The sequence below is a fragment of the Amblyomma mixtum genome, chromosome 9 (assembly GCF_055824585.1).
Source record: "Amblyomma mixtum isolate Tamu chromosome 9, ASM5582458v1, whole genome shotgun sequence".
NCBI classification, from domain to species: Eukaryota; Metazoa; Arthropoda; class Arachnida; order Ixodida; family Ixodidae; genus Amblyomma; species Amblyomma mixtum.
Window position 1 is genome coordinate 57,997,990 of NC_143020.1, and position 27,556 is coordinate 58,025,545.

A 27,556-nucleotide genomic window follows, 5' to 3' on the forward strand; every position below is an offset into this window, starting at 1 on the left:
GGTTTCGTTCCCTAAAGATGCAATACCAACTCGTCCACTATGCTATGTTGCTACAAGCGATTATCCCTTTTGGTGCCTTGACAAGCAGCGCCCACCAGCTGCCTTGTCGGAGGTGTCGGAGGGCGGAACAAAGCCCCTTCCTCGAACTGAGTAATGAAGGCCAATAACCCCGCTCGTGAAATGCCCGGCCAGGTGCTTTGACCTTCCTGGACACGCCGCAGCGGGATATCTCAGCCGACGACCCTCGTACCGAAATCAGTATCGCTCCCACAACACTCTCTTTCATTTCACTCCTACACACTGCCGGCTGTCCTTTATTTGTGCTGCCCTAGCTCAGGTGCTTCCAGCAGCGGTGGCAGATGCTGGGGCTAGCAACAATCTTTTTCCTTAAATTTATCATCTAGAATTAAAACCACTTACTACTCCCATAACACTCAACATTCACAGTATAACATCTATATCGTTCGCCATTTATTTTTCAGCCACAAAGCGCACAAAACTTGTTGTAAAAATAAAATGTAAATAAAAAAAGTCCTTATTTCTATTTTCATTCTTGGTTCCTGGAATCCTGGAAATGAAGCCGCCAACCTCATAGCCCGAGGTTCTTTAAACAGAAGAGTTTAGAGCACCAAGCATTGCTCTAAACCCCTCTCCTTGTTAAAACGTTTTGATGATGATGATGATTTAGTTTCGAGCGAAAAATTGTACCTTGAAATCCACTTTTGCTGAGGTGAAAGTCGGATGGCGACGCATGCGCGCGCACGAACTCGATCACAAACGGAAGACCCCAAGCAGTGGGAACGTCCATCTCTAGAGGCACCGCTGGCCTGTCACGCTTTTTTGCGCTGTGCACAATGGAAAATAACGATCTAGGAAGCCATTGACACTTGCTCAGCGGCGGTGGCGGAAGCAACAGCGGCACAGAGTAACTGCAAATCCTTCACTTTGCAGTTCTTGGCCAGGCTTGCAGCGATACACGTGGTGAACTAAAGTGGCAAGAGCGACGACGATCGGCCCCGCAAGATAACGACACAAGCAGCACCAGCCAGGAGCATATAAAAGGACAAGGCTCACCTGTGCCCCCCACACTTGCTCAGCGGCGGTGGCGGAAGCAACAGCGGCACAGAGTAACTGCAAATCCTTCACTTTGCAGGTTGGTGTGCTTTCACTTATTGAAGTCATAAGAAACCTTCTGCCAAACGCCGCCGCCGCCGCTTGAGTCTGTGCTGTTGCTGTAGTTGTTTTCTACTGTGCCGCATGCTTTTCCATCGCGAGTGCTATGGGTGATCCTGTTTGTGATATATGCCTGGTTTGTAATCAGCCACTTCCAGCAGAGGGCTCGTCCCTTACCTGCTCAGAATGCCGATACGGTTACCACTTAGGCGCTTGTTCTAATACGACGAAAGCTGCCTACAAAGCAATGACAGATATCGATAAAAAAAGTTGGAAGTGTCAAACATGTGTAGTTTCAGCTGCTCGAGGCTCAAACATTGTAACAAAGGTACAGAAGGAGCAGTCTCTGACAGAAAGGATGCTAATGGAAATCAACAGAAAGCTCTGTGAACTACCGGAAATCAAACAGAAGTTAGATATCCTTTTCCAGGTAAAAGAGACAGTGGAAAGTATGGAAAAGTCTGTTCAGCATCTTTCAGATCAGTATGATGAAGTGCTGGCCAAAATGCAGCTTCAGTCCACTGAGATTGTCACTTTATCGAAAAGGGTTGAAAAGATTGAGGCACAGATTCAGTCAGAGAACACTAACACCGAAGTCTGCGAACTACGACAGCAAATAAACAGTCTGGAACAGTACAGCAGGCGGAATAACTTGGAAGTACATGGACTTGCGCAAACCAAAAATGAAAACTTGTTCCAAAAAATCAATGCTATAGCCCAAGACCTAGAGCTTCCTCAGTTGACTGAGCACGACGTTGAAGGCCTTCATAGACTGCCCGCTAAACGTGGCAAAACCCCGGCAGTTCTGGTTCGCTTTTCCTCACGTGTAATGAAGGACCAATGGATGGCAAAGAAGCAAAGTATGCGGGAAGCTGAATCCACAGTGTACTTTCTTGACAATTTAACAGCGCAGAACAAAAAGCTCATGTGGATGATGAGGACAAGGGCCACAGAAAAGCAGTACGAATATGCTTGGCACAGTAATGGAAAGCTTTTTGTACGCAAGTGCCAGGGTGAAACGGCAATACGGATCGCGTGTGTTGCTGACCTGGAAAATATCATCTGAGCAGGCACCGGCTCTACTTCGCCTTACTGATCAGTTTTTTTCATTATTTTTCTTTGATGGCATCACAAACAAAGCCTCTTTACTACAATGCTTTATCTTTTAACTCTGCGGTGCGCAGTTGTCTTGTTCACGAAAATGACAGGATGTCAGTCTTTCATGTGAATATTAGAAGTCTAAAAAATAAGCACTTTGAAATGCAATCAGCTTTGGATTCCCTGAATCACAGATTTGATATAGTAGCGTACACCGAAACATGGTTCACAAATCAAAATGATGTTATCTTCTTTCGTGGCTACAAGTTTGAAGGCGTGTTCAGAGAAAACCGTAGAGGAGGTGGCGTCGCATTGTATGTTAAAGAAAACCTTGACTATGAAGTTTTATCAGATTTTTCTCTTGTCGATACCCACTACGAATCGGTTGCTATAAAATGTCATGGAACACTGATCGCTTGCATTTATCGGCCCCCATCTAGTGAAAGTACCGAATTTATCAAGTTTGTGCGTGATCTTCTTGAATATGCTTGTATCGTAAATATCCCTGTTGTTTTGGTTGGAGACTTTAACATTGATCTTTTGACAAACAGCTCCCCGCGACGTCTTTTTTGTGAAACCATTGATGCATTTCTCTGCACCAATGTTATTCAGTCACCAACAAGAATAACCTTAGAGAGGGACTCATTATTAGATTTATGTGTTACAAATCATGAGTTATCAAGAGTGCTATCAGGTGTGCTTACATTTGATTTGAGCGACCATCTGCCTATATTCTGTTTTTTTCCTCGGGCGATAAAAAAAAGGAAGCAAGTACCAACTCCCCAGATAGTATATCGCAGTTTCAATCAAGAAAACTTAGCTAGGTTTAGATCCATGATGGAAAGCACTGCCTGGAGCGAAGTTTACAATGAGTTAAATCCTAGTATAGCGTACAATATCTTTCTTCAGTTAGTAAAAAGCAAATATGATACCGCATTTCCTTTGACAGTGGGAAAAACTCACAAAAAGTCTCGAAAGCCGTGGGTTACGAGAGAGTTGTATCGACGAATTCAAACCCGTGACAGGCTTTTTGACAAATTCATCCAATCAAAAGACCCAGTCATACTTAAGGAATACAAAAAACTTAGAAATAAGTTAGGCTCTGATATTAAAAAAGCTAAGAAACAGTATTATCAGAATAAATTTTCAGCAGTCTCCAATTGCCCTAAGAAAATATGGCATTGTTTGAGCGACCTCATGGGAAGGGCGACAACCCATATTCCCAGCACATTAACATTCAATGGTGTTGAATACAGTGGCGCTGCTTTGGCAGACAAGTTTAATGCTCATTTCCTATCCTCTGGCGAATCATCTCAGAAGCAGGATAGAAATCATGAAATTGCTCAGTATATTGCCTCTCCAATTGGTAGTTCCATATTCTTGAATCCTTGCAGCGAACATGAAGTATTCACATTTCTTAGAAGCCTAGACAAATCCACTGCGGCAGGCGCAGATGAAATTAAGGCCGAGCCTATTATTGCTGTTGCCGATCTAATTAGCTTGCCCTTGCAGCATATATGTAACAACGCGTTAGTTCAAGGTATTTTTCCAGATGGTATGAAAATTGCCAGAGTGGTTGTTTTACACAAAGGTGGCCCTTATGACAATATAAACAACTACAGACCTATATCTGTACTCCCTTTGTTTTCTAAACTGCTGGAATATTTGATCAAAATCAGACTGTGTAAGTTCTTTGACGACAGACAAATTTTTGTTAACGAACAGTTCGGATTTCGTGAGAAGAAGTCAACAGAAATGGCATTGCTTAGTATAAAGGAAAGAATATTTTCTAATATGGATGACAAACAATTTACAGTTGGACTTTTTTTAGATTTCAGGAAGGCATTTGATTCAGTTAAACATGATATTTTATTTTATAAGCTACCTTTTTACGGCATTCGAGGAGTTGCCTTAAATCTGATCCGTACTTATCTTTCCGGTCGCGTTCAGTACACATGTTTGAATGGTCATCAATCACAACCTGGTCAATTAATATACGGTGTCCCACAAGGGTCTATTTTGGGTCCAGTATTTTTCATTCTTTATATCAACGATATAATAGCCATCCCTCGAACTCCCACAATAATTTTATATGCAGATGATACCAGTGTATTTTTTTCTGGCATGCATCTTAGTAATATTCAGGCTGAGGCAAATGCATGGTTACAAGAATTGTCTTTATGGTTGAATATAAATAAACTAGAGTTAAATGTTAATAAAACAAAGCTTATTGTATTTAAGGCACGCAACAAGCCTGATAACAGTGAAATTAATCTTACATTCAAAAATAGCGTAATTGAGCGTGTTTCTTCCTACAAATTTTTAGGCATAATCTTTGAAGAACACTTGAGTTGGACCCTGCATATTAATAAGATTCATGCCAGCATATCAAGGTCATTATGTGTATTATATAAACTTCGAGACCTTGTTCCGAAATGGCTGAAATGGCAGTTATATTATACCCTAATTCAATCACATCTTCATTATTGTTTACTTGTTTGGGGATCTACAACGAAAACTAACCTCACGAGGCTGATAACATTACAGAAAAAAGCAATACGATATGTCGAAAACCTTGCATACAATGATCATACAGGTTTGTACTTCACTAAGCATTCTATTCTAAAAGTCAATGAATTATTTGAGTTGAAACTGCTTTCTTATGTGTTTAACGATTTCAAACATCATCCCACTAAATATGTTCTATTAAACTCTAGTAGTGACGCGCCTTATAAATTAAGGCACGTCAGTTACAGAGTACCATTTGTAAGGACTAACTATGGAACCGAAATGCTTTCATATTTAATTCCCAGTCTTCTAAATAAACATACACAGGCCATAGAAATTATTCAGAAATCTGTTTCCCAAAAGTCATTCAATAGAAATGCTAAAGCTTACCTCCTTTCTCGCCCGAATGATTAAAATTCTTGATGTCCCTGTTTTTCCGTCAACTCTTTGAATTATCGTGTTTTTCTTGTTGTGATGTTTCTTGTAAATATTTACTTTAATTATGTCATTGCAAAAGTATGCACCTTCCTCCTACTTTTACCTTGTATAATTATGTGTTGTTTTTTCTAATGAGAGTGTATGAAGCTCTTGCTTCTTTTGCCACTTGTCGTGAGCATTGTGTCGGGTGCTTGGGCCCCGTCAGGCAGAGTGCATCTGCCTTTTGCCCCTGCATCCGAGACCTTGTTGTCTAAATAAAGATCTATCTACGACAAAAAAAAAAATACGTTTATAACCAGTCATCACTAACCTCCAATGCTAACCTCAGGCACAACCAGCACACTGTTGAGAGTCGACGTGCTATCGCCGCTTCGTTGCTAGCTGAAGCTCCGGACATGTCTCAGCGAGCTTGATTCAACAACCTCAAGCAATAATTTTTTGCACCATGCGCACTGCAGCACTGATATTAAAGCACGCTAGAAAGCACACTGTTGAGAGTCGACGTGCTATCGCCGCTTCGTTGCTAGCTGAAGCTCCGGACATGTCTCAGCGAGCTTGATTCAACAACCTCAAGCAATAATTTTTTGCACCATGCGCACTGCAGCACTGATATTAAAGCACGCTAGAAAGCACACTGTTGAGAGTCGACGTGCTATCGCCGCTTCGTTGCTAGCTGAAGCTCCGGACATGTCTCAGCGAGCTTGATTCAACAACCTCAAGCAATAATTTTTTGCACCATGCGCACTGCAGCACTGATATTAAAGCACGCTAGAAAGAAAACAGCTGCAGTTGACCCACATGCGAATGCACAGCTGCACGTAATCCCACATTCCAACACGGCAACGATATCGCCCAGATCATAGACGGTGCTGCATATGCAAGATGGCAGCGCCCCAGTCGGAGTCTCATTCCATGCTAAAATCGAAAGTAACGGGAAAATTAAAACGGAATGAGAAATAGCCTGCACCTGCGTAGCATCAACAGACTTAAACCAATAAAAAATAAAAGAACAGGGCCCATGTGGCCAAAAGTCGAATTTGGTGGAAAAAGCCCTTGAGAAAAATAAAATAGAGCACGGTAGCCTTGTATCCTAAGGGCTCAACGAGCACAGAGGGATGATGAATACTCGCTAAGCTTCTTTTATTGACGGATATTAATGGGGGTGCCAAGCAGGAAAAAAAAAAAGAAAAAAATAATACTAATAATAATAAATAGAAAAAAAATGATACATGCAAAAAAGAAAAAAAGATGACATGACAATTTACTAAAAACAAAAAAGTGACTTGATTATTTACAAACGAAAAGGAAAAGAAAAAAGAAAGTAGAGAAGAGAAAGATGCAAGATGGCAGCGCCCCAGTAATTCATTCCCTTAAATAGGCATCGGCTCACCCCCTGTTTCAACCTGTCTCCTGAAGGTATCATGAGCGTTGCGAGCTCGTACAGAGGTTGAAAGAACGCGAATAGAGAGGCACGTGTGCAGGATGAACCGGCGCATGCCTCTGCACACAGCTCAGTAGTACGGGTCAATGACCGAAAAAAGATTGGTGGGGAGAGGGTCCATGCAGCCGTCTTGCTTGCAAGTGTCATTTGGCCTTCAGAGGACTGGCATCAGCGAAGGAGGCCTCTTCTGCAAACTACTGCGACAAACCCCTCCTCCCTCTAACTCCCTGCGAGAGCCAAACTGACCAAGGACGCACTGTAACTAATCTCTTCCTCCCCCTCACTCTCGCTGAAGCAATGTTTGAAGACTTTATTTGCCATCTACGCGCCTCGTACCCACCCAGCATTTGTCCCTGTTTCTACGCCACCCCCGCTCAATCCCCGCTCGGGCTCCTGCCGCTCAAGTACTTTTTTTTTGCCCTCTTTTGCTATCTCTACTTCATCCCTTTGCTCTTCTTCTGCTTGAGAGGGGATATTTTTATGTTCATACTTTGCGCCCACCTCTTTCTCCTTTTCAGCATATTCACTCTTTCCCTCCTTCCTTCCTCCTTTTCTTCGGGAATACTGCTGTCACCATAAAAAAAGGTGACGTAGAGGGTGAAGGAGAGCGAGAGTGAAGGGAGGAAGAGGGAACACTTAAGAAGGCATGTCCTGGCCGCCTCGGGTACGGCAGACTCGTTGAGCGCTCGGCACTGAGCGGACGCAGAAAGCATCGCTATGGAAAGTTACGTTTACACGCTGGTCGGATTCTGCGGCCGACGAGAGCGGAAACCCTTGAAGTTCGTCGCCCCGATACCCTTAGATCAAGTATGCAGTGCCTGTGGGCTGATTCCCAAGACGCTGTCAGTGCTTCCCTGCATGCACGAGTTGTGCTGGTCGTGCTACGACCAGTGCGCAGACGTTGCCGGTAGTATCATCTGCCCTCTGGACGGATGCTGGCACCTGGAAATCGACGTCGACTGGGAGGAATCCTCCTTCGATATCGCCGAAAGAGAGGTAAGCGAAGATGGCACTGACCCTTGGTTTTAGTATAGTGAACTAGATTTTAGAGCGCAGCTCTTCGGCGCCCGTTTCTGCGTGTCGCGGCGTCGCCGTCACCGTTGTCCGCTGTGATCAACAGTGGCCACCTTAGTCGCACTTTAAGCTGCGAAACCAATGGAGCGGGAGCTTAGAAAGCAGAGGGATAATAATTGCTAAATTGGTTTTTGAACAAAGCAAACGGCGCAGTATCTGTCTCGCATATCTCGATGGACACCTGAACAACGCCGTAGGGGAAGGGAGAAAGGTGGGAGTGAAAGAAGAAAGGACGGTGCATAAGTGCCCTCTTGGAACAACGGACACCTCAATCGTGCTTTAAGCTACGTGGCGGTAGTGATATAAAGGAATCGTTAGTAGAGTTTTTCTTGAAGAAAGATTATGTGTGAGAAATAACGTTTTTATTTTATATACATGTCTTGCTCCAATTCTTGGCCTCATTCTATCGAAAAGCTGAAATAGCTGATGAGCTGCGCTCAAATTTCGCATAAGGAAGTAACGTAATCGACGGCAATTTTCTTGTAAGAGTTTTTCATTCGATGATTAATACAATTTACCGCCATGTAAAGAGCAATGCTGTGGGCCCCAATAAGTCATCCAGGAAAACAGGAAAAGGCTGCGAGTATGATGATGATAATAACGATGATTCTATTATAGTCGCCTTGTAGTGGGCAGGCAACGTTTTGGCGTCCCCAAGTGGTAAGAGAAGAAAAAGTGAAAAGGGAGAAAAGAAGACGCACAGAAATAAAAGCAATTGAGAAAGTGGCCCATCCGTGTACGCACGCACATAAACGCACGCACACACACGAACCGAGCCGACCACTCGGTCAGTGTTCTGTAAGGATGAAACCTCCTTGGTCTACTGATGATGATGATAATGTGTGTGTGGCTTTTCTCTTTGTATGGGGTGGGTGCAGGACTGCGCCCGAGCCTGGGAAAATTAAAAAATAAAGGAGGTAAAAAAATTGGCTGGGGCTTAGCTCGTTTAAGCCCGGATATCAGAAGCGAAAAGCCTCGGTGAGGCATGGCTAAACCGGCAGAACCGCGGCGGCATGCGCCTCCTGTGACGTCACGCGGTTGTTGCAGAGTCACGGCAGCGGCGGCTCCGACCACCTGCGCCTCTCCTGTGACGTCACGCAGTTGGCGCAAGCGCACCTGTGGCTTTTTCTGACGACGGGGCCACGCTCGCCTCGGTATTGACTGGCCCAGTGAAGCTTTTCGCTTCAAATCGGTGTATTCCGAAAAGGATATGCGAGCTCCTGTTATCGTCGGAGGAGTGTCCACCGCATGAAGAGACGAGATTTCGCTGTGTAGATATAGCTTGCACGTGTCGACAGCGCCCCCATCAAGCGCTTGCGGCCATGCTGCCGAGCCATTCGGCTTTCTCCGCCCTGCGGTGCCCGACCACTCCTCGGACGCTTTGGATTACTTTCTTATCTTTCGGGCGCGATGCCTACCCCACAGAGGAAAGAACCATTCAGCGCAGGCTACTTCTCTGTACTTATTCAATCGGCGCGCGTACGCTACGCACACAAAGTGAAAATTAGCGACGATGGGCGTTGGTGTGTTCCCTGAAGTGGCCCAGGGGGATATCATGTTCTCTTTCCAGCTTTGTGATATTGGGAGGGATGAAAGCCTTCTAATCAATGGAGGCACTCAACGAGTTCTACAGAAGCCTGTCTGCGATGCGCCTACGAGACGAAAAGCTCGGCCTCGGCACGCCGCTTTCTCTGCCGCCATTGCTCGCTGCGGTCGTGGCGATCCGAACCGGCTTGCCTTGAGCTGTAGTTAGGATGTAGCGACGCGGGTCTCAGTCTAGGTTTGTGTTGTCAGACAAATCGGATGGGGTCAATGAAAACAGCAACGTTCAATTCAGGGTGCAACCGTTGCTTCTCATGTTTTCGCTGACATTTAGTTGACGACACAAGCCTCTTACCTGCTCAGTGTGCTCCGCAGACAAGGAGATTACAGTTATCGAGGTCCAAATTATCGCGCTTAATGCGAGCCAGCCACAGCCCGCGCAGATTCGTACTGAGTCGATCATGGAGAGCTCGCACTTGCATGCCTACGATTATCTGATGAATGCAGACGAAGTTCGTGTTAATCGGCCTCTTGTTTCACCTGGAGATGTCGTTACGGTTGGAGCAGCAAAGGGTGGCGCACAAAACCATACTGAATCTACAGATGGACGAGAACCAAACTATGCGAGCTACCATAGCCAGCGGTAAGCTAGAGGCAGGGCTGACGGTGGTTCGGCAGCATGGCGTAGAAGGAGACATTTTTTTCTAATGTCAACAAAAAATACAAAGCAAAACTGCTGAACTCAATGCTCTGATTAGTTAAGTACATGCGCAGTGGCAACCTTTGCAGAGCGCCGCCTCTCCCTCTCCTGCGCCCGTCGCCTCTTCCCATTGGTCGAGGGTTTCGCGCGCAAAAGTCCTTTAAACCCGCGCTTTTCGCGGCCGCACACGCCATATCGTCCGCTCCAACCGCGCAGCGTAGGTTCGGCAGGCGTCGTTGCGGACACTGAGCTATTGCTTGCTGTGAAGAACATCGGCTTTTGTTTTGCTCGGAACGTGTGTCAGTCACCTAACTTCAAGCCGTCTATCTGTGCGGCGTGACGGGCTGCTGCGCCTTCGGGTGCAGGAACCGTCACGACGGTGGAAAGCGGTTCTTCGCGATCCCATCATCGAAAACCGACGCGGGCCGGAGGAAGGTTTGGTTACACAGAATTGGCCGTCCGAATTTTAACGCAACGCCATCGACCAGACTTTGCGAGTTAAGTGAGGGGCTTTCAATAGCTGCTGAGTTTTCCTTTCTTTTTCAAGCTACGCTGTGCAGTGTTTTGTTCGCGATCGAGCGTATGGCCGCAGTAAGCTCGACATAAGGGCGCTTGAGTTGAGGGCATCGTGATTGCACGCACGCAAGCGTGTAAGTGATGCGAGGCACACGTCTAACTGTAGAGTGAAGTTCCTTAAATTTGAGCGCATGCCGCAGTTAGACATACATGAGTACTATGAGCGCAGATCAAACTGCGCTCTGAAATCGTAAAGCGCACGCGTTGCATTCTGCAGTCGCGCGCGTGCGCACGTGCGTGCGTGTATATTATATTATATTATATATATATATATATATATATATATATATATATATATATATATATATATATATATATTACAGAAAAAGACAAAGAATTATCGCGCCGATATGCATCGTCAAGGCACCGTAGCACCGTTGGTAGAAACACCAGCTAGCGCGCGCTGGCTTGCGTTTACTCTCGAAGTATGACCAGTAGCTGTGGGCATGCGTGATAGTGGCCATCGTAAGTGGGTAGCGCGTTTCCTGTCACATACTTTGTAACAGCACTTCCGCGTTCTCGCTTCCCCTTGACGCCGAACTAATTCGGAGGAGGCTACGAATGCGAGCAAATCTGTGATAACCTCTTTTATTAATGCTAAAACATTTGTTTTTTTTTTTGTTAACGTTGCCCACAGTGACGCCTCCATTATCTCCATTTTTAAAAGCTTTGTAGCCGCTTCTTTTGTTTTAATGAGATCAGTATAACAAAAGGCTTTGGCTTTGCCGATGTGCATTTAGTACTCGGGCTGTTTCCGAGCCTGAGCCGGGCAAGTCTACCTCGCGGGCCGGGCCGGGTTCGGGCCTATATCGAAAAAATCGGGCCGGGCTGGGGCGCGTAACGAAAAAGGTTCACGGGCTCGGGACGCGTGAATAATTAAGGCCCGTGCAGTGCTGTAATATACAGCTTGCACCGACGTCACATCCGGTGGCCGTTGGTTGCGAGTCGGCCATGCTGCCGAACCACCGCCAGACCGCCTCTAGCTTTCCGCTGCCTATGTTAGCTCGCAACGTGTCGATTCTCGTCCATCATTAGATTCGGTATGGTCTTGTGTGCCACCCTTGGCTGCTACGATCGTAGCGACTGCTCCAGGTGAAAGAAGCCATTTAACACGAACTTCATCTGCATTCGTAAGATAATCGTAGGCATGCAAGTGCGAGCGCTCCATGACTGAGTACGAATCTGCGCGAGCTGCCGCTGGCTCGCATTATGCGCGACGATTTGGAACCCGTCAACCCAAATTTACTTGTGCGCGGACTGCACTTTGTGACAAGTAAGAGGCTTGTGTCGTCGACTAAATGTTTACGAAAACGTGGGAAGCAATGACTACACTCTTGAAAGTTGCTGTTTTGATTGACGCCATCGGATTTGTCTGAACACAAACCGAGACTGGGTCCCGTGTCGCTGCATCTTAGCTAGAGCACTAGGCAAGCCGGCTCAGATCGCCACGACCGTAGCGAGCAATGACGGCAGAGAAAGCGGCGTGCCGAGGCCAAGCTTCTCGTCTCGTTGCTTGCGCATCGCAGACAGGCTTCTCACCCACCTGCTGTAGAAATCATTGTGTGCCTCCATTGATTCGAAGGCTTTCATTTCTTCCAACTTCCCAAAGCTGGCAAGAGTACACGACATCCCCCGTGGGCCACTTCAAGGAACACATCAACGCCCGTCTTCGCTACGACTCCCGGTTGCAGCGTGTGCGGATCTGTATCATCGCAAATTTTCACTTTGTCTGCGTAGCGTACGCGCGCCGATCGAATAAATTCAGACTAGTAGCCTGCACTGAATGGTTCATTCCTCTGTGGAGTAGGCATCGCGCCTGAAAGATAAGAAAATAATCCAAAATGTCCGAGGAGTGGCCAGGCATCGCAGGGCGGACGGGCGGGGACGGCCGAATGGTTCGGCAGCATGGCCGCAAGCGCTTGATGGGGGCGGAAGTGACGACACGTGCAACCTATGTATAGCGACTATACGAATGTGGAAGATTATCGGACAGATGTAAAAGCGAGGCAGGTTTTGCTTCTCACTAAATGACTGATGGCGATGGAACATTTACGTAGAAATTTATTAACCCATTGCTGGCAGGCCAAGGATATTTGCGAGGTAGGTTTTCTCCTTACTAAGTAACTATTCCAAAGAAAATTTTGATGCGGGAGTCTATATCGTTACAGTTCATGCACGCGGGAGAACAGGGGAGGCACAGATAAGTGCACACGTAGCGTGGCCTTCATACCGTATTTCGAGCACTCCCTCAAGCGTCTTACCTGGTCCGCGATACACTGCAGCAGACTAAAACCAAAAGCCACTAGAAGATCGGATGAACTACGGGCATTTAGAATGCCTTTACTTGCAGGTGTCTTTTCGGATGTCAAACCTGTGCATCCGTTGTAGCACGTCCAGCGTTCCGGCGGGGACGGTCGTTCTGTTTGCATACTCCTCTTCACCAAAACAGATCACCGCAAATTCCTTCTACGGCCTCGTGATTCACGGTCACGTTCAATGCACGCCCCACCCTCGATATCAAACTTGGCACGCCGCATAAAGCCCGGCGCACCCGGACGCGGTGCGCGTGAGGCTCTACCAAAACAATTCATCTATGCGTGCTCATTTTTGCCTTTAGACGATTCAGTGAAGCATGCAAATGTTTCTCCTAAGTCACCGATGTATTTATGCAGCGGAACGCATGGTTAATGCGGAGACATAGAGAAGAACTCGGCAAGTACGGGAATTCAGCGCAACCAATTGAAAAGGGGCTTTAGTTCCTTCGGAGCGGGCTAGAGGTCGCCACCGCAGTCACATGAAATCACAAAGAAAACAAAAGTCGTTCGGCCGGCGCGCGCGGGAGGAAGAGAGAAAAGGGAGGGCGTCCTGTCGCTACTTTAGTTTTTTTAGGGGCTTTAATGCTGCCCGGTACCTGGCGCCATCTGGCGCCGTCAAAGCGACTTGCGGAAGCGCATTGGCTGCGTGCGGGCTCCCACTACACGCCATGCTAAAGCTGTCTAATATTTAGCACTCAGTCGGCTGAACCCGACTATCAGTAGAGCAGTAGCTCCATGGTTGCGCAATATGCCAAATTTGAAGGCTCGTCGATCGGACTCCTTGCCAATGCAAAGCATAAAACCTGAACACAAGCCTGAAAAATGCAGTCTCTAAAGCGTTCGCACTTGAGAACTGCCGTATTCAGCGGAGAACCGGCCATCGGCAATGGCATGTCGAGAAAATCGGGATTGGTCGATAGGGTCTTGACGTCAAAAGCAAGCACAACCTCATGCGGGTAATTCAAACCACAGACAACAATGACGCAGTGAAACAGTGATGACGTTGCTAACATTTCCTCATGGGTCTACTTTGTGGTGATGCAATCCCACCACCATTACGTAGTGCCTGGAAGAACGAAAAAATGATCGAGATGCGAGTCCGTGACTCGAACTGCTACTCCTCAACCACTGGGACCGGTGAGGAAGGTTTGTTCCACTTGGCTGAAAGGACGCCTTGTGTGTTAAAAAAAAATAAGATGAGATAGACGACAAAATAATGTAATAAAGAAGTTTTCATATCTGTGGAGTGATCTGCAAAGAGGACCTCAGGCTGCTGAAGAGATTAATGGAACCGCGTCGTGCCCCTACGGTAACTCTTTAGGATGAAAATTAGGGGCGATCAATTTTAGCGTTGCAGAGGAAATGTGCTAAAATTCCACTTATGATTCCTTCTCTTCCAGTCAAGATTCTGATTGTGAGCACACATTTTATTAATTTTTTGCGGCTGTCTTGAGTCATTTTTATATAACTTGAGTCATTTTCAGTTCGGCATCTTCCTCCTGCCCTATACAAGCGTGGAGGAGACGTTTTTGTTTATATTTTAATTTGAATAATCGAAGCCATATACCGGGGGTGACAAGGCCATCCCATCTTGATGTTTCATTATTCTTCTCGCTTGCACCTTTAGTAATTTCAATAACTAACATTTACCGCTTTGAATGCAGGTCAGATGCTGGAATGAAGAGAACGGTTGCACTGCTGTAATGGCTGCTTCAGACATCGCCGAACACTTCCAGCACGACTGTGGACACCACTCTGTTCACTGCCCAAAGTGTTCGGCGTCTGTTCTTTGCCGCAAGGTGTGCGCGCACCTCAGATCTGGCTGTTCAGATCACACAATTCGTCCACCTTCAGAACACGGTGGGCAGACTGGGCATCATGACGAATCACTTTTGACAGCTCTGAGCAGAGCCCTAGATCAGCACACAGCCGAAATGAGGCCACTTCTGGAGCAATTGCTTAGCGATGGCAATGCACGAGCCGACCAACTGAACAAGATCTCGCAAAATGTAAACGCTGTCAGTAAAGCTATAAAGCAGGAACCCTCTGAAGGAGCCCGAGAAGGCCACGGCACTATAAACGGAAGCTTTCTCCAAATAACCGCACCAGAGCAAATAGAAGGATCCTTGATCGCTAGAAGTGAGGTAGCCGACACTCTCTCGAGGAGAATAAGATCATTAGGAGAAGAAATAAAAGGTGAATTTGAAAAAGCAACGGCACAGAGGCACGACTGCTATTCAGGGCTTGCTGCAGCCATCAATGAAGCTAAGGATAGCGAAAAATGCGAACAGAAGGGCATTGGGCCAATTGAACAGAGTCATTCGTCAGACTGAAAACAGAGCATCACAGTGCAATTTTTTTATCAGAAACATTCAACTGCTCCACGATACAGCTGTGGCGCTAGGATCCGCCGCCTGTTATACCTGTGTGGCTACCGCGTGTCTCCTGCGGTTGTGCTCAGTAAAACAACCAGGATCTGTTGCTTTATTTGGGGCTGCAGCTACACAAGGGCAGCATGGACGACGTAGTTCAATGGCCATTTCAACACAGATTTAGGGTTAGTGTGGTGCACCCGAAGGAATGGACAAAACGGCAGCCCGAATTTAAACCCTCTCCTTTATGCGCATATATACGAAGGCCCATAGGTTCATCGAACGAGCCTTTTTATCATACCGAAGGGTCGTTTAATCTGTGTGACCTTGCACGTGACGGCTATGTGCATCAAGACGAGTTAGGATAACACTGGAGTTGATTTCGTGCAAATGCCTGAAGGCCAGTGGTGTTTGTGGAAGAAACTTCACCTCAAGAAATTTAAAGTGGATCTTGACTGTTGTTTATATCGACTGACCTCTGCGCATCACTTTTGTTGTGAGCAGATTGAGTGTGAAATAAAACTGTTTTTGTGTTTTGCAGTGAATCATAAAACTCGGACTCTGAGTGATCAAGTAGCATTTTTTGTAAGGCAGAATTTTCTTTCGTTATAAAAGGCGCAGTTATTTTGATGCACTTGCATATTGCAGCAAAGGCTGTTATAGCCTTGTTTTGCCGCACATATATCCCTGCCTTCTACCATGGAATGTACTCATTAGCTATGAAACCTTAATTGCTTCATGAGTTTTTGATCTTAACATAAATAACGTAAGCGAGTTTAAATTATCAACCACCTTCAAACACATTGAATTTTACACCTGCAAACCTAAGCGTGGCAGGTTTCAAAGGGGTCATTCCATGCCAAGCGAACCATAGTTTGCACTCGACGGGCCTCCTCCGATCTTTTCCATAAAATCTGTGGCTCTTAATTGAACCGTCTAAAGTTCCAGTTGACTGATACTTTTTTTTTCGTGAGGCTGGCAACCATGGGTTGCCAATAGGCATAAAACAGCACTTCATGCCCCAACAAGCAAAGTATTGGTGCACGGAGTTTTACACTGATGCCTCCAAGACTTCTTCAGTTGCAAGTGCAGTTTACAGCTGTCAATCTTCCGAAACGAGAACAATGAATAGACACACAAGAATATTTAATCCAGAATGTCATGGTATCCTGTTGGCTGTCAGATCCATCCTACAAAAGAACATCCCAACGTCTGTTATTTATTCAGATCCTTTAAGTGCGGTTATGGCCCTGTCCTCCGGGAGACCCTGTAAAAACCCTGTTATGAATTCCCTCTTGAAATGCCTTATGGCTGCATGCCCACTGAACCTCAATATTACATTATGCTGGGTACTAGGTCACTTTGGCATAGAAGGAAATGAGGAAGCAGATAGCCTTGCTGCGTCAGCTGCCAAACTGAGTCTTATTCATGTAAACCAACTTCCACACCATACTCAGGCCTCATATTAGGAGTGCACTCCGCAAAGAATGCCTGCAGGATTGGGACAAATAGAAAACAAACCACACACGATAAAACCAAGCATTGGAAGATATGCCAGAGATGAACAAAATTGATTCAAAGAAGGTGCTATCTGCAGACTGAGGATAGGATATACATACATCACACATTCACATCTTTTAAACGCTACACCGGCACAACAGTGGGCGAGATGTGGATCTCACATCTCAGTTGTGCACATATCAATCATGTGCCCGAGATCGGAGACAGAAAGACGACACTTCCCAGAACTGTCCACATTCAAAAAACCATTGCACCCTTCTTTATTATCAGGTGATGACCGCACGTTTTATTGGATAGGGCTTTCAAACGCTTTAGACAAATAGACTTTTGGCAAGATATCTCTTATTTAAAGTAACCTCAGCCCCTCCTCAATGCTGAGAAGGCTGAGCTGCTAGATGCGTCGCTCTTCTTGCCCAAGCAAGGACCGATGTTTAGGCTACCGTCTTTTATGTATAACTGCTCTTACCACAACTTTAAGTTCTGTACACCACTTTAGGCAATTCCACCTGAATTGTACATCCTCATGGACATGCTAACTGCTCGTAGGCCCTATACACCTGGAGTTGATTTTAGCGTGTCATACTTTAGCCTGAGCTGGCCAACAACCTCGAGTCTGGCGCTCTTTGGCCTTCGATGCCCTTGCGCCAATAAAAATCTAGCATCATCATAAACCGTTTAAAGAAACTAGCTTTAAAGGTGCACTGAAAAGGAATCTGAACTCGCATGTTTAGCGCTGCAACTCGGTCTACATGTTCCAAGCGTTCTTGGAAGCCTCGAATTATTGCCCTGTGCGGCCAGTTCCCTAATTTAAAGCAGATTAACATGGAGCTCAACCCTTCTTTTATTTTTAATTCCCCGCAAATGGTGGGAGGAGTCGACCAACCTTTCATCCAGTCCCGTGGCGGCTTGTTGCCCTGCCATCGGCGGAGTGATACGTAGTGATCGGCGAAAGCAAAGAGTGCACGCGTATTTTCACTTCGGTGGGCCTAATATTCAACTAGGTAGTCTCTGACTAGACCTATTTATTCACGGAAACCTAAAAGAAACAAAATAATTGCGAAAGCAAAGTTGCCACGCGACTGCCTGAAAGGCACCCCATGCGTTGGTAAACTCCTTAAAAAAAAGGTGGGAGATGGGGCATTTAATCGGATTTAAATGAGGGAAATCGGCCGCACAGGGCCATAATTCAAAGTTTCCAAGAACACTCGGAACGTGTAGATGGAGTTCCAGCGGTAAAAAAGAACGAGTTCAGATTCCTCTTCAGTGCACCTTGAAGGCCCTTGGGGAAAAAAAATTCCAGGTCATGTGGCAGCCCTTTGATATTCTCAGATGAGCACAAGATTTGGTCTCGCTATCGAGTGCACGACATAACTTCGTCGTCGCCACATCTATTGAGCGAGAGCCAGAGATATAATCCAGGCAGCACTAATTGTCCTGAGGATGTCCTCAAATGCTCAGAACGTCCTTATTCTGAAGAGGCAATTCTGAGCACCTTTGAAGGGCATCGATGCCTTATCGTCTTGAGCGTGTCCCAGATTGTACTTTGCTGGACAACTGGAGGATGAAAATTCCTCGAATGTCCTACAATCGTCCTATCGCAGGAGAATATTGTGGGACTGAACTGAGATCAAACTAGCTTCATCTCTCGCTCCATGGATCTCTTTAATTAAAATCTCTAGGTTCATTAAAACGTCTGTACAATCACGATGCAAATAAGCGCAAACAGCACGGTGCCTATGTGCACCGCTGTTCGAATTTCTTTTGACGGTGTGTTTACTTGGCTGGTAAGAAAAAGACGTTAGAGTCGTCCTAGAATGCATCACAAACAAATCTGGCATCTTTTTGTTACCACTGAAGTATAAGCGTGTTTAAAAGAAACGCGAACAGCAGAGCGCCTAGGCTCCGCTCTTCTCGTGTTTCTTTCCATCGCGCTTGTACATGCATATAATCAAGTAGACCATTGCGACCCCAAAATTATGTGCCTTGAGGAGATATCCTGCAATAATTTTGCATGCTTTCCATAAGGTTCCGCGGTTTAGATTATCGTCATGAGGATGTCCTCAGATTGTACTTTGCTGGGCTTCTGGAGGATGAAAATTCCTTGAATATCCTACAATCGTCCTATCGCAGAACAACATCGTGGGACTGAGATCAAACCAACTTTACCTCATGCACTCAGGATCTCATTATTAAGAACTGTAGGTTCATTAAAAAGTGTGTACACAGACATATTATGTGCCTGTGAAAATTAGGCGCCTTGAGGAGTTATCTTGAAATATTTTTCGATGCTTGCATGAGGTTACACTGTTTACATTTTTGGACCATTCAACTTTAGATTTAGGGAAAAGAGAGCTATAACTCTCTGTAGCACTGGGCACAGTAAACCCGTGCTGCGCCTTTTTTGCTTATTCTGGTTAGCTTCTTTCATATTAGCTTTGACTACAGCACTCCTACGAAAAAAAAAAGCTCTTGGTACAAATTCAGAAGTAGCACTGAAAATGTCCCCAACCTAAATCCTCAAAACGATCTGAGCATGCGACACGGATGGAAAAATGGATCCCAGCTGGACTGCTTCAGGACCAGTTTAGAAAGCCTGAAGATGTCTGAACATTCCGACGTGGAAATCCTGAGTTTATACTCAGGAGGTCATACTCAGGCCATACATTCTGAGGTCATACTCAGGATGTTCTTGCGTTGTCTTGCCAAATGGCCACCTTCTACAATTCCATTTCCTCAAAAGTCGCGAATGTGGCTTTAAACTACAAAAAGCTTCGCAGAGCCGAGCGAACTGCTTGTGCTGCTACGCGCACGACAAACACCACGTCTTCGGTCGTTCGATTGCAGCGCAAAAACGCGAAATATTACTCCACCGTAATTCCATGCTAACATGACACATATGTGGGATTTTCTGCCATGTGCCAAAGCCGGCTCCACGAACGTTGATATTTTCCTTGCTGTGAGCCGTTTTCTCATTAAAGTTGAGAGTGCGCTCCACTCGGCCATCGTCTCCATGGTTCGGCTCACGCTAACCACGAACCCGCAGTGGTTTAAACTCCATGTACGCGAACTTTCGCGAGAAGACAAAGCTGCGGCCTCGGCTCTTGCTTAGAGTCACCGTGTCTTCCATAAATAGTGTTCGCCCGGAACCAGATCGTTCATGCTTCCAGTTGCTCTCTCATGCATTGCGGTGGAGCATATCTTAATGACCAGGCATGCCGGCCTGGTCGTCGCAGCTGAACCAGCATATAGGCCTGACATAGGTTCGACATGTATTTTGCTGCGGCATTGAGGTAGAATAAAATAAAATTAATAACAAAATTCCTATTTGCTTTTTGCGAGCGTTGAATAACCAGCCTAACATTTCTTATGGGTTACACACGGAAGGGTGTCGCTGAGACACGTTCTGTGATGGCTGCTAAGAAAGTTACTGCTGCAAGTACGTTACAAGATTCAGTATAGTGTCACCTTTCAGTCTTCTCCAACTTTCAGCACCTAGCACCTTCCAAGTCCTGCTACCTGCAGGAGTTAGGAGCTATTGCTCACGCTACTAGCCAAAAGTATGTAACAGTTTAGCTGCTTGCTCGGCAAGCGATGTAAACAGTTGAACGAAAAATACATAGGCTCCATCACGACCTAGAAAGCCAATTTGAAATGCTTCTCTATGCGAGTCAAAACGATTCAATTGCATTTGTAGCACCATTTTCGATCTCCATTAGTGCCAAGTTCTTCAGGGTAAACAGTTGAACGAAAAATACATAGGCTCCATCACGACCTAGAAAGCCAATTTGAAATGCTTCTCTATGCGAGTCAAAACGATTCAATTGCATTTGTAGCACCATTTTCGATCTCCATCAGTGCCAAGTTCTTCAGGGTAAACTAACATCTGCAGGAACTCCCACTCGCCAATTACACCAATCGCGTTCACTCTCACTCTTCCAGATACTGAAGGGCACTGTGGTAACATCTCTCCCTAATGACCAGTGTAGGAAGTGGCCCCGTGAATTCATTTGTCTATGAAGCACAACGTAGCGGAGGCCTGTGGATTAATTGTGACCACCTCGGGTTTTTTAATCACCAATGCTGCGTGATATCAGTGCGCATCAAAGACCTCGTTCATCGAAATTAACCAACAGTCATCCACTACGATTCTTGTCATAGCCCACGTGTAACTTCTTGGCATTAAATACCAAAAATAATGCAACATAAAATATCCTGGCATTTAAAAGCAATCCATGCTGCTTTCAGATGAGTTCGCTTAGTGTACTGCTGTCCTCTGCTTGCTTACTTTGGAAAAGATTGCAAATATTAGACAGATTTCTTTACTAATTACATTTCAGTGCGCTGAGAAAAAGCCTAAGTAGCAATTCTTTTTGACCTAGGGTTCAAGAAAGGGCTGAGGAATACGCAGTTCCTAGAAGTGTAATGAGAAATAAATTGTGCTATTTTTGTAAGGCTAACCACGTAACATATGATAGGTGTTACGTTAAGAGATCGGAAGCGGCGGAGTGGATGAGAGAACAAACGCGGGTTACTGACATCCTAGTTGAAATCAAGAGGAAGAAATGGGCTTGGGCAGGGCATGTAATGCGAAGGCAAGATAACCGCTGGTCCTTAAGGGTAACGGAGTCGATTGCTGGAGAAGGCAAGCGAAGCAGGGGGCGGCAGAAAGTTAGGTGCGCGGATGAGATTAAGAAATTTGCGGGAATACGGTGGCCGCAACTGGCGAAGGACAGGGTTAATTGGAGAGACATGGGAGAGGCTTTTGCCCTGCAGTGGGCGTAGTCAGGCTGATGATGATGATGATGAACCACGTTATAGCATGGAATGGGATTGTGCATGGTCAGCTCATCACCTTCTGTGCATACAGTTTCCAGCCCTAGCAAAATTGTTGCACATGCCGTTCTCGGTATGTACAAACCTTGGGTTTATTGGCGAAGGTCCGAACATTACATCAGCCGTTGCTCTAAGAAACACGCTTCTAGGGCCCCCTACGTTAGTGCAAGCAGTTCCGGGGGTCTCATGCGCACACATAAGTTACACGAAGGAAGTGTTCCAAAAGTCACACAAAGTATGCGGCCAACTGCGCCATCTTATGCTTGGGCTTGCCCCTGCGTCGACCACGGCCCCGGCCCGGGCAATTTGCTGTCATTGCCTGCCGATTACAGCGCGGGGTGGCTGTCGTTCGCTCTCCACTGCGCAGTGTTTCACGCTTTCCCCTTACGTGAGCGGCCACCCCGCGGTGGCCTCCAAGAACGGGAGGACAAGCAGCTGCGGCGTCCTCCGTTCCCGGGTGGCTCGCGCGGTTCGCCATGTGGCGTTCGCACGCTCGCCGCTGGCTGGCGGAGGAAATGGGGTACGCGGTTATCCCACAACATGACGGCGTCACGGAACTGCAGTGACGTCTTATTTCTCGCTCCCGTCACCACGCAATCTTTGTTGAAGAAACACGTACCTGCAAAACAAAAATGAAACAAGGACGAAGACCTTAACAAAGCCCCGGGAATCCTCTCCCTCTTTCCCGTTATGGTCAAAATGTCGGTGATCAACGAATTATCATTTCTGCTCAGCGGCAGATATGCGCATGCCTGCGGGGTAGCAGTCTGAACAGTGACTTGAAAGTGTTGACGATTCACAACGTGGCAAGGAACTGGGACAGGTGTATACGCGGTGGCAATTCACATCGATCGGAGCCTGACGACGGGCAAAAAACAAAATCGATGGAGAGAGACGGAGAGACAGAGATAGCGGGACAAGCATTCTCGGATGGGCACAGCATTTCCATCGTCTTCAGCACTAGGACGACAGCAGGACGGGATGCCTCATGGAAAAGTGTCCTACACGCTGGTCGGTTTCACCTCCGAGCTCGACTGGAGGCCTCTGCGCTTCGTGAAGTCGCCTCTACGAATCAGAGTGTGCAGTGCTTGCGGACTGGTGCGGTCAAAGGCGGCAGTCCTTGCCTGCGAGCACATCCTTTGCATGTCCTGTTACGAGCAGTGCACGGAGGGCGTCGAGCCCGTGTGTCCCCTGGATGGCCTCCTGTGCCCGGAAAAAGGAGTGAACTGGACGTATTTTCCCGTTGAAGAGCTGGTGAGTAAAGAGGTGAGTGACCAGGGCGAACTGTTCAGGTTTTACGCGTCGGATTCTTGGTGTTTTTAGATGCAATAAGGGCTGCAAGTTTAATGTAAGCAGACGACATGACGACGCCTTCTCATAACGAAAGTTGAATGTCTCCGAATGCGATTAAATGGCGAGCGGTGACGCAGTGGCCGTTTGAGTACGTTTCTTTTACTATCGGACTTTAAGCAAGCTTCCTGTAGCTCAGAAGTGCTCACGTGAGGAACTTAATTCTATTTCTACTGGTGGGGGGTGTTCGGTGCTCCTTATCCTCAGTCCAACCGCGAGATTTGACCGGAATCTCTGAAAGTTCAGCCTACGGATTGCTACGACTACAGCTGGGTAGTCATGGAAAATTGGAAAATAAAAACTTGCCCGGCCTCACAGGAAGTTTTATCCGCGGTACGCCACGACAGCTGCGAAGACGCAATTGGGCGGCAAGTTGAACGCCATGCATTCGTTGATCGTTGCCCTGAGATTTATTTCGCGCGCTCTGCAGAGGAAAACAAATCCCTAGAGGCCGGAACCATTATTCGCTAACTTATTTATTCAGATAAATATATAACCTGTCTAGCGCCGGAGTGGACCATTTAATATCCGCACGGGCAGCATCCGCGTGCGGTAAATACAAATAGCGGCGTTAGCTATCTCTGGAGATTAAAAGCGCTTCGTTATCGTAGAATTACAACACATAATCTAGTCTCCTTTGTGACTTAGATTCCCATGTTGTCCATGCACAAACGTCGGTATACCCTTTGGGATGTAAGCACTGCGAGTAATCTAACGGCTGGGCACGAAAATTTATTAGAGCAAGTCGTCTCGTTGAGTATTCGTTTTCAATCGTTTTTGCTGTTACATGTCACCTAATTTAGTCGTTAAAAATTTCATTGCCACTCTAGCGGTTGTCACGCTTTTCTGCCTGGCTTGTATCAGGCGGCAGAGATCTCCGTGGCACAACGCGACTCTCAAGGCAACTTGGTCTATGCGCCTTCACTCCAGAGCCATCACTCTCCGGAACCGAGTACCTGCTAAAAATTTCACATTGTTTTTGCTACATCGCGGCGTTCGGTTGCTCTAGAGAATTGCTCTGACCACAGTACGAGATTTCGCTCATCATACGTGTTTCTACGGAAATGAAATAATGTATTTAAAAAATAAGAAAAATAAGAGTGAATAGACTGTGCTTTTCTGCACATCAGTGTAAAATCAGGTGGAAATTATGTAAAATTTTGGCAGTTCGAAGTGAATTGTCCGGACTGATAGTTTTAAAAACCCCCAGTCCAAAGCGCCTAGCACTCGGTGAGACGCCTGACGCCGTCTCATGGCATGCTTCCTACCATTGCACGCGTCGCGTGGACCGCTAGTAGTTAGACGCCTTTAGCATGCAATTAGCAGAATATTGGCAGCTCGCCCACCGCCACTGCGCATGCGCAGATCCCCTCGATAACGCTAGAGGGCGCCAGGTGCCTTGCAGCTGCGTGCACGCCTTCAGCATCAGGACCAATCAGCGCGTGCTCACTGGCAGTGGGCGGGATCCCGGTGCTCCGGCAATGGCGACGGTAACACACTACACGGTATGCTAAAGGCGTCTATTAACAGATACCTACGTACCGTGTACCATGTTACCGTTACTGGAGTGCGCGCCCACCGCCGCTGGGCATGCTGCCTAAAGCCCCTGGAAATTTTTAAGGTAAGGACAACCTTTGCAGAGCGCCGCTTTTCCCTCTCCTGCGCCCATCGCCTCTTCCCATTGGTCGGTGGTTTCACGCGCAAAATTCCTTTAAAGCCGCGCTTTTCGCGGCCGCAGACGCCATATTGTCCGCTCCAACCGCGCACCGTAGGTTGTCCAGGCGTCGTTGCTGTTACTGCGTTTTTGCTTGCTGTGATGAACAGCGGCTTTTGTTTTGCTCGGAACGTGTGTCAGTCACCCAACTTCAAGCCGTCTATCTGTGCGGCTTGACGGGCTGCCGCGCCTTCGGGTGGAGGAACCGTCACGACGGTGGAAAGCGGTTCTTCGCGATCCATCATCGAAAACCGACGCGGGCCGGAGGAAGGTTTGGTTACACAGAATTGGCCGTCCGAATTTTAACGCAACGCCATCGACCAGACTTTGCGAGTTAAGTGAGGGGCTTTCAATAGCTGCTGAGTTTTCCTTTTTTTTTTTAAGCTACGCTGGGCAGTGGTTTGTTCGCGATCGAGCGTATGGCCGCAGTAAGCTCGATATGACGGCGCTTGCGTTGAGCGCATCGTGATTGCATGCACGCAAACGTGTAAGTGACGCAAGGCACACGTCTAACTGTAGAGTGAAGTTCCTTAAATTTGAGCGCATGCCGCAGTTAGACATACATGCGTAGATAAAACTGCGCTCTGACATGGTGAAGCGCACGCGTTAGATTCTTCCAGAAAAAGACAAAAACAGAATTATCGCGCCGATATGCATCGTTACGGCACTGTAGGCATCGCTGATGGAAACACCAGCTAGCGCGCGCTGGCTTGCGTTTACTCTCGAAATATGACCAGTAGCTGTGGGTATGCGAGATAGTGCCCATCGCAAGTGGGTCGCGCGTTTCCTGTCACATCACTTCCGCGTTTTCGCTTCCCCTTGACGCCTAACTAGTTAGGAGGAGGCTACGAATGCGAGCAAATCTCTGATAACCTCTTTTATTAATGCTAAAACGTTTTTTTTTTGTTAACGTTGCCATCAGTGATGCCGCCATTATCTCCATTTTTAAAAGTTTTGTAGCCGCTTTTTTCTTTCTAAATGAGATCAGTATAACAAAAGGCTTTGGCTTTGCCGATGTGCATTTAGTACTCGGCCGGTTTCCGAGCCTGAGCCGGGCATGTCTACCTCGCGGGCCGGGCCGGGTTCGGGCCTATATTGAAAAAATCGGGCCGGGCTGGGGCGGGTAACGAAAAAGGTTGACGGGCTCGGGACGCGTGACTAATTAAGGCCCGTGCAATGCTCTTATAGCGACTATACGAATGCGGAAGATTATCGGACAGAAGTGTTAAAAGCCTGGTAGGTTTCGCTCCTCACTAAATGACTGATTCCGATGAAACATTTACGTACAACTTGCTGGCCCATTGCTGGCAGGCGAAGGATATTTGCAAGGTAGGTTTTTTTCTTACTAAGTACCTATTCCAAAGAAAATTTTTATGCGGGAGTGTATATCGTTACAGTAAATGCACGCGAGACAACAGGGGAGGCACAGGTAAGTGTACACGTAGCGTGGCCTTCATACCGTATTTCGAGCACTCACTCAAGCGTCTTACCTGGTCCGCGATACACTGCAGCAGACCAAAACCAAAAACCACTAGAAGAGCGGATGAACTACGGGCATTTAAAATGGAGGGCATTTAAAATGGAGGGCTAGTGGAGGGCTCCGGAAATTTCGACCCCCTGGGGTTCTTTAACGTGCACTCACATCGCACAGTACACGGGCCTCAAGAATTTCGCCTCCATCGAAATTCAGCCGCCGCTAGAGTTACTGCATAAGTACCTAGAGTTGCGCATAGATCTGCTTTGTTGCCGCAAAGCATCCAAACTATGAGGGAAATCCGCAACTCTTGAATGCAGGAGGTGGAATACGTGCAGGAGTTGGAGCAAGTGCAGGCTCAATCCGCTTATTTCTGGCAGCCGAACTTGCTTTATTTTAGGTAAATTTCTGTCGCATTGAATCATACAGCTTACTAGCAATGCGCCGGCTGCAACGACGCCTACCTCAATGATCTGCGAACAAAATACTCGTCTTCTGAATGGGTGACGCCATCTTGTGTAAACGTCACAAATCACAAACGTTTTTCTGGTGGCTTCCGCGATTATTCTTTTGAACAATTAGAGAGCACTTGTGATAAAATTGCGTGTTAGTGATCAGAAAACATCGTTTTCAGAGAGCACGTGCTCTACGGCTAAAAAAAAAACTGCCACAAAGCACGAGGAAAGATGTTGTACATAATATTTGCCGGTGTACAATGAAAATGAGTTAGCGTCTCCGAAATACATCAATGCTTTTCAACCATGTGATCGCATATAGCTAATAGAGGCGCGTGCGGCCCAGGGAAAAAAACGCGCAACTCTATAAGCCAGTAACTCCAGTGCCAGCGGCAGCATGGGCGCCCTCTCTCGGTGGAGGCGACAGTTGTGAGCAGTATAGTAGGATGTGCCTGCGACAGGCCCTTTACATTGCCGCCTGTACATCGTGCCTCGAACAGCAGTGTGCTGCCGACGCTGCTGTTGTAGAGGGACTCAGTAGAGATCACCCCCTTGTGTGCGTGGCATATCCCAACGGTAGTCTCTCAACGCGCTAGTCGGTGTTGACCAGCGTCATGACCGAAAACTTAGGGCTAACTGACCGGTTCGCGACGTCACAACACCCGTGCTATCACACCCTTGCTTCCCGTATTTTATATTCTGCTCCGTCACAGCGCAGAGAGAGAAAAAAACTTTCATTTAGAATAGATTAATTCCCAGAAGTCAGGTGGTTGGGGCGCCTAGTCCAGGGCCCCAAGCAAAACGGCAGTGGCAGTGGTTCAGGTGAAGTTAAGAGTGAATAAAAGGTGTTTGCAATGGCCAACAAAAGGTGTTTGCAGTGGTTTGAAAAGTAGCTAAGCACTCGTTAGTCTGATCAATTGCTTGCTAGAGCATGCAAACCTTGCTCTTGCAGAGCATGGCCTGTCAATTTAT

The 27,556-nt window shown here is 46.8% G+C and overlaps 1 pseudogene; it reads left to right on the forward strand.

The window, feature by feature from the left end:
- The first annotated feature begins 22,572 nt into the window (after positions 1–22,572).
- LOC149329176 (uncharacterized) overlaps positions 22,573–27,556 on the forward strand; it is a 39,036-nt pseudogene continuing 34,052 nt past the window's right edge.